Below are 8,404 nucleotides of genomic sequence, written 5' to 3'. Positions count from 1 at the left end.
AGATAAACTAAAAGTAAATTAATAACTTAATAAAATAACTTAAAAAAAGCCTTAAATCTACTATCTTTTATTTAATTATTTATAAGATAATCTTAAGCTTAGTTACTACTATTATTTTAAGAATAGTTAGCAAATAAATTAAGAGTATACTAACAATAGACTATAAAACTTATATTGATAGTATTAATAAGTTATTATAATAGTATATTGGTTTATTATAAAAAGGTAAAAATATTATCTAATATATATTAGATAAGTATAGCTAGAAGGCTAATAAAAAGAATAGAAAATATAGCTAAAATAAAGATAGTAAAAGCTAAAAAAGCTAGGATAGTCTAAAAATAAAGAGGTTAATATATATAAAAATTATATTATAAATAGATTGATAAATATATATAGATAATAATAGTATAAAAATAAGTTAAAACTATTTTAATATTTTAGAAAGCAATAATATCTTAAAAAGTATAGTTAGTATAAAGTTAAATCAAAATTAAACTAAAAATATATAATATAAATATTAGTTATATAAATAGTATTTATAGCTATAATAATTATAATTATTTTTATCTAAAAAAAGATAATATTTTAAGAATATTAGTAAATTAATCTTAAACTAAGGTAAATAAAAGATAAAAAACTTATAATATAATAGTTTTTTATTATATATTTATAACTTTTAGTTATATAAGCTTAATAATATAAAGCTTTAAAGTCTAATAGAATGTTAATATATTAATAATATATTAAAAGTATATTGAAAATATATTAGATAAATAAATATAAAAGATTGTTAAATCTTTATTATTTATAAAGATAGTATAAAGAAGGTAGAATATAGATATAATTATATTATATATTATTAATATATTATAATATATTTATATAATAAACGCTACAATATAATAAGCGCCACACTTTTCATATATTATATCAATTCTAACTTTAATACTATTTTTCTCTACCATTTTAAATAGCTACTTTTTTAAATAAAGTAAAGCTTCTCTTAGCTATTTAAGCTCTCTAAAACAACCTTAAGCTATCTATATAAAGTATAGCTAAAATCTATAAAGTCTTTAATTAAACTATCTATCGTTAATATAATAATAATAATTTATTATTTATATAATGGTATATAGCTATGATAGTCTAAGCTATACTAGTATAGATATAGGGAAAACCGTTCTATGTCTAGGTTTAGATTGTCGTTGAATCGATGTTGGTCTATCGTCAAGCCGTCTTCTAGGCGTCGGTTGGGTGAAAATCTATTATATCTTATGTTCCTTCTAGTTAGTGTCTTCGATTTATGTAAATAAGGTTTTCTTTCGATTTTTAGCTGATCTTAGGTTATCTTAATATTGATGATAGTCTGACCTTAATTTATTATTAAGTATTATATAATGGTAGTCTAGTTAGTATTTAGCTATGTTTTTATCTATTATATACTTTATATTATATCTATTATATCTATTATATCTATTTTTTTTAGAGGATGGTTAGATTATATTTAACGTATTATATATTCGTTTAGGATATAAGTATTAAATATTTTTTCTTTATTATAATATATTGTCTTCTTCTATTGTTTAGTCTACTATTTTCTTTAAATCTAGCTTTAGATTATTTATATATTGTTTTTAGCCTTTGTTTCCTTAATTATTGTTTTTTATTTTAAAGGTTTTTATAATCGTCTGCTTTTAATATATTATAGGTTAGTTTTATAAGCTTTTATTATCTTCTTTGTTTGCTATTATTATATATATCTTTCAACTTTATAATATTTTTAATAGTTTTATATATAGTTATTAGATATCCTTTGTTTTCTTTATATAATTAAGGTTTAAAATAGTTTTTTTATAAATAAGAATAATAATAATAATCGTTTTCTATTTATCTTACTTATTTTATACTCTTAGAATATAGAGTATCTATTTATAAGCTTATAAGTATATATCTTTTTATCTTTCTACTTTTTAAAGCTTTTTTTCTTTTTTTTCTTTAAGTCTTTATAGTTTATAAATGTTTTTGTTAAGATAGTCTATTAAAATAATCTATCTTTTAGTCTTTTATTAACTAGTTTATAATCTATTCTTATATCGAATACTAATAGTTAGTTAGTTATTATTTTTCTATTTCTACCACTCTTAAAACTATTATCAAAACTTATAAATTTTCAGTCTTTAAGTATATTATATATAGTATATCTATAGTTTATTGATAGTACTAACTTAGTATATAGACTTTTATTAAATCTTTCTTTACTTTCGTTAATATTATTATATAAGTTTTTAAATATTAAGGCTAGTTTAAGTATAATATGCTAACATTAGATAGTATAATTATATCTATATTCTACCTTCTTTATACTATCTTTATAAATAATAAAAATTTAATAATCTTTTATATTTGTCTATTTAGTATATCTTTAGTATATTATCAGTTTATTAATAATTTATTAAACTCTAAGGTTTTATATTGTTAGGCTTATATAATTAAGACTTATAAATATATAATAAAAAACTATTATATTATAAATTTTCTATCTTTTATTTATCTTTAGTTTAAGATTGATTTACTAACATCCTTAAGATACTATCTTTTTTTAAATAAAGATTATTATAATTATTATAGCTATAAACACTATTTATATAGCTAACATTTATATTATATATTTTTAATTTGATTTTATACTAACTATACTTTTTAAAATATTATTATTCTCTAAAATACTAGAATAACTTTAGCTTATACTTATATTATTACTACCTATATATGTTTATTAATCTACTTATAATATAGTTTCTATATATATTAACCTCTTTATTTTTAGATTGCTTTAGCTTCCTTAGCTTCTACTATCTTTACTTTGGCTATATCCTTTACTCTCTCTACTAGCCCTTCGACTATGTTTGTCTAGTATATATTAAACAATATTTTCGCCCTCTTATAATAGACTAATATACTATTATAATAGTTTGTTAATACTATTAACGTAAGTTTAATAGTCTATCGTTAGTATGCTTTTAATTTATTTGCTAACTATTCTTAAAATAATGATGGTAACTAAGCCTAAGATTATCTTATAGATAGTTAGGTAGAGGATGGTAGGTTTAAGGCTTTTTTTTTATTTTGTTAGATTATTAGTTTGCTTTCGATTTATTTTTAAGCTATCTTTTAAGGCTAATTTTATGAATTTTCACTATTATATTATTATTTCCTTATATAATTTCTAATTTTATTATACTTTATATATTTTCAATTTGACTTTTATTATAGTTTAGTTTGCTTTCTCTTTATTTATAATATCTACCTTTATTATAAAAATCTTTGCTAATTTAAATTAGTTAATTCTTCTTAAGCTTATAAACTATTTTGTAAGTACTTTAGCCTTTATTAAGTTGTAAATTATTCTTATTATATTTATATATTTTAATTTATTCTTTAGTATCTTTCTTACTTTAGCTTTCATAAGATAGTAGCTTATAATATATTCTATTATCTTTTTATATTTGCTATATTTATATATTAGTCTAACTATATTTAGAATCTATCTTAATATTAAATATTAGTTTAAACTAATATTATCAATTCTTATTTATATTAGTAGGATATTATAAGCTTTATAAAGAAGATTATATAATTCTAGTATATTTTCGTCTGATAGATTATCTACCTTTATTTTGTTGATAATTTAAGTATAATTTTTATTTTAGTCAGCCTTAATATATTATCTTTTGTTTTATTATTTTAATATAGCCTTTTCTTAGTCTTTATTATCAAACTATATTAATATTATAATAGTATATTGTTTAGACTTTATAAAAGATTTTATAATTGCTTATAATAGCCTTTTTATATTCTAATAATAGTTTTTAAAGTTATATTTTATTACTTTATACTTTTCATACAATTTCTCTACTAACTTTATAACCTTAAGTTATTGTCAAAACGTTATTAATCTAACGTTAAGCTATATATTAATTGAAGATATATATACTTTTACCTTCACTTTTCTTATACTTATAGTCTTATAAGCTTCTAATACTATATATAGGCACTTTATCTATAACTTGCTTACATTCTATTATATACTTATTGTCGATCTTTTTTTTAATTAAGTAAGTATATACTATATAATAAAGCTATAGTTAACTATAGATTAAACTATCATTATATAGAATAATTAAATATATTAAAGATAAAATCCTTATATAAAGTTTACCAGCTATTATAAAGAAAATATCTATCTTTTTATCTTTTTCCTTATTTTCTTTATATAATGGTTCTAGTTTAGTTTATAGTCTAACTATATTTTAAGAACTTTAACCTTACTCTCTAAGGTTAAAATAATTTTATTAAAATATACTAGCTTAATTGATTCAATTTTAGTATAAGTTAAATAAAATAGTTTATATTTTATCTTATTAAATTTTATATTATATTTCTTTATCTAGTCTTTATATACTTTATATATAAGCTTAAACTATCGATAAACTTTCTAGATAGTTTTAATATATATTAGTATATTAGTATCGTTTATAAATTCTATTATAATAATATTATTTATTCTTTATAGTCTTTTATATAATATTGATAAGTATAGAATAAAAAAGATAAATAAGATTAACAATCTTTAAAGAATATTAGCTAGCATTTAGAATGTCTATAACTTTTATATGTTAAATAATAGGATTATCATTCTATCGTTTAGAAGGCTTTTAAAGAAGATAGTTATCTAAGTTAGAAACTCTTTTTTCTTTAGTATTTATAATAGCTTCTTATAGTTAATAATATTAAATATTTTAAATATATTTAATAAAAAAAATGATATTATATTATTTTTATTTTAATAAATATATATTTAATTTATAATAGTTTAAATTATTATCTTAGTTAACTTATTTTTATAATTGTTTATTTACTTTTTAGATAGTAGTTATAATATCTTCGTTTTATATATAATCTACTTAATAAGTATATCTCCAATTATCTTTTTTATTATATTAAATAGTATAATCAAACAATATATACTTAGTTTACTTATATTCTTCTTATCTTTAGATAAGATAATAGTCTTAACTTTATAAAATACCTTTAGATAGTAGCTAGCCTGCTAGCAGACTATAGTTAAGTATATAAGTTAAGTTGTTAATAGATTTTTAAATATCTTTAAGTATTTATTTAAGATATTGTCAGATTTAGACATTTTCTAAAAATCTTTCTTATAAAGAAAGTTTAATATATCTTTACCTTATATAATATATATTATAAAGAATAGTTATATATATAATATCTTTAAATCAATAAAGTTAATTATTAGCTTAAAGAAGAACTATCTTTAGAATACTTTTAACTTTCTATCAAAGATAATGATAAAGCCTTTAAATAACTTAAAAGCTGATAGAAAAAGTAGCTATAATAACTTATTATTATAATCTTAAGTCTATCTTATTATAAACTATATTTACTATAGATTATAAGTTTTGACTATTATATAAAAGCTATTTTTTATACCTTTTTATTAACTTTATAGATTAGCTTCTTTTTCTTTTAGTTAGCTTTTTTTTATTATTAGAATACTTCTAAAGTATCTATAGTCTAGATTATCTTATAGATAATATACTCTTTTTTAACTATCGTTTATATTTTAGCATTCTATTAAAGATATCTTAAAGTCTTTTCTTTTCTTTTAAATATATAGTTATTTATAATATATAATAGCTTTTTTATTAGAATATTAATATATTCTTTAATCTTCTTTAGTATATTAAAGTCGTCTAGAATAAATAGATTTTATATATTATATTTAACTATTTTTTAGTCAATTAGTTTTTAATTATATACTATTAATTTTTTGTATATTTATCTATCTACTCTCTAAATTCTAACTATCTATAGCTAATAGTCACTTTCTTATAAAGATAAGGTTTTTTCGTATATAATATCTATATATCTAATAGCTTAAATAAGATTGATTATAATATTTAAGCTTTTTTTGTTAAAAAATATAAAAGTCTTTATAAAGATAAGAAGGTTTATTTACTATCAATTTATTAATATTATAAGTTTCTTTATTTTATTATAATAAGTATATTTATTTAATATCTACTTTCTATAGTATAGATTAAAGTCTTTTAGTATGACTATAGTCTATAAAGATAATATATTTAGTAGGTTATTAAATGATATATATTATTTAATAGTTATTATTAAATTTAAATTAAATAAATATATAGTTATAATAATGATTAGACTATTTATTATCTTAACTATAATCTAACAATAGTTTTTTACTATCTTACTTTTAATTAGTCTTACTTTTTTTTTTATTAAGAGTATAGCTTTTAAGTAGATAGTTATATTTTATATAATTATATATTTAAATAATTGAAAATATATTATATTTATACTTTATAATAACTTTATTATTATAATTATATTATATTTTTCTCTTTTATATATTAGTTTACTTTATACTTTTAATTTTTTTATTATATTTTAATATAATACTTTTATATTTAATATTTTATTAATATATTAATAACTTTATATAGTCTTTCTAATATTAAGATATTCTTTATTTAAGTTAGACTTACTTTTATTTATTATAAGAATATAATAATATTATAATTCTCTTTACTTACTTTAATAGATTTAAACAATTATTTAAAGTTTTAAGAGTATTTTATTGATAGCTTTCTATCAATTTTCAATCTTAACTATTTAAATACTTTTATAAGTCTTCTAACAAACTAAAATCTATCTTTGTTTATAATAGAAAGATATTATATGATTAGAAGGTTATTAGGTCTTATAAACAATATAGGCTTATTTTAGAATATACTTTATATAATCTTTTTTACTATCTAGATAGACTGATAGTTATATAATTATATAAAGTGTTTATTTTTATAGTTTATATAATATAGAATATCTTCTTCTTTCTTACTAATATAATTATCTTTTATATATCTACTATTATCATAGTATCTATAAACTGTTAGTATATTATAGATAGTCTATTTATAGCTATATTTATAGTATTGATAGTATTTTTATATTTATATCTTTATATAGAAAGGTATATAAATATATTATATAAAATTTTAAATAAAGCTTTTCTTATAAAGTAAGTCTACTATCTTCTAACTTTTAATATTAATATAAATTATAATCAATATATAGTTAATATATTAAACCTTTATTAGAAGCTTTGTTTATATAATATCTTTTATTTTATTATCTTTTTATAATTTTTAAATAAGCTATCTTTTGTTTATACTTAATATTTAAGCTACTATCACTTTGATAATAACTAATATATATAATATCTTATATATAATTATTCTTTAGCTAAATACTTTCTTAATCTACTTTCTTTATATTATTTTTAATATTCTTACTTTTTAGTCTTTAAATATTATCTTTTAATCCTTAGTATATATATAGCTTATAGTTATTATATTTAAAGTATCTAATGTCTGATTGATTTTCGCTATTATCTAAATATTATCTTTTTTATTTAATATTATATCAACTTTAATATCTTTTTATAAGATTCTAATTATAATATTATATTAATTCTTTACTAAAGTTTACTTTTAAAAGGCTATAATTATACTAAAAATAACTATATAAGTCTTAATCTTTGGTTGGTTGATAGTAAAGATAGTCGTTAGCTTATCGATTTTAGCTTTAATTATTATAAAGCTATTATTATCTAACTATATATTATATATAATATATATAAAAACTATAATTAATTTATTTACTTCTTTTTTATCTATTTTAAAGTTAGTTAGAAACTAGTTTATATTTTTTAAAAGCTTTTCTTTTATATTGTCATTATATCTTAGATAGTCTATCGTCAACTTAATCCTAACTATATTTTATAACTAAGCTAGACTATTTTCACCTTCTATCCTCCTACTATCTATATACTATATATAGCCTAATGTTGGTTCGTCTTTAGGTTGATGTTAACCTACTGATTCCACTTTTGGCATTAAAAGAACGATTTTCTTAATATACGAATTAATATCCAAGTATCAAGATTTTAGCCCTTTTTCTTAATATATATTAATTATATTCTCTATCGTTAATATACTAATAAAAAGTTATAATATAATATTTTTTCTAATTTAAAGTTATTGATAGAATTAGAAAAAAAGATATTAATTAAGTATATTTTTAACTTAGATTTATAAAGATTTTAACTATAGTTTTATAATATATAAAATATAGTCGATTATATTTTTAAATTATATAATAAATAATATATTAAATTCTAATAAATAAAAAACTTTATATAATAATATTTTAAGATAAATATATATTTTTAATATTAAATTAACTATCAAAAAGTTTTATATAAAAATTTAAATATAATTAAAAGATAGTTTAT

The sequence above is a fragment of the Phaeoacremonium minimum genome (genome assembly GCF_000392275.1).
Source record: "Phaeoacremonium minimum UCRPA7 unplaced genomic scaffold PA7_03_scaffold_410, whole genome shotgun sequence".
NCBI lineage: Eukaryota > Fungi > Ascomycota > Sordariomycetes > Togniniales > Togniniaceae > Phaeoacremonium > Phaeoacremonium minimum.
The sequence above is the reverse complement of the archived record's forward strand: the minus strand, read 5'-3'. Positions refer to the sequence as shown.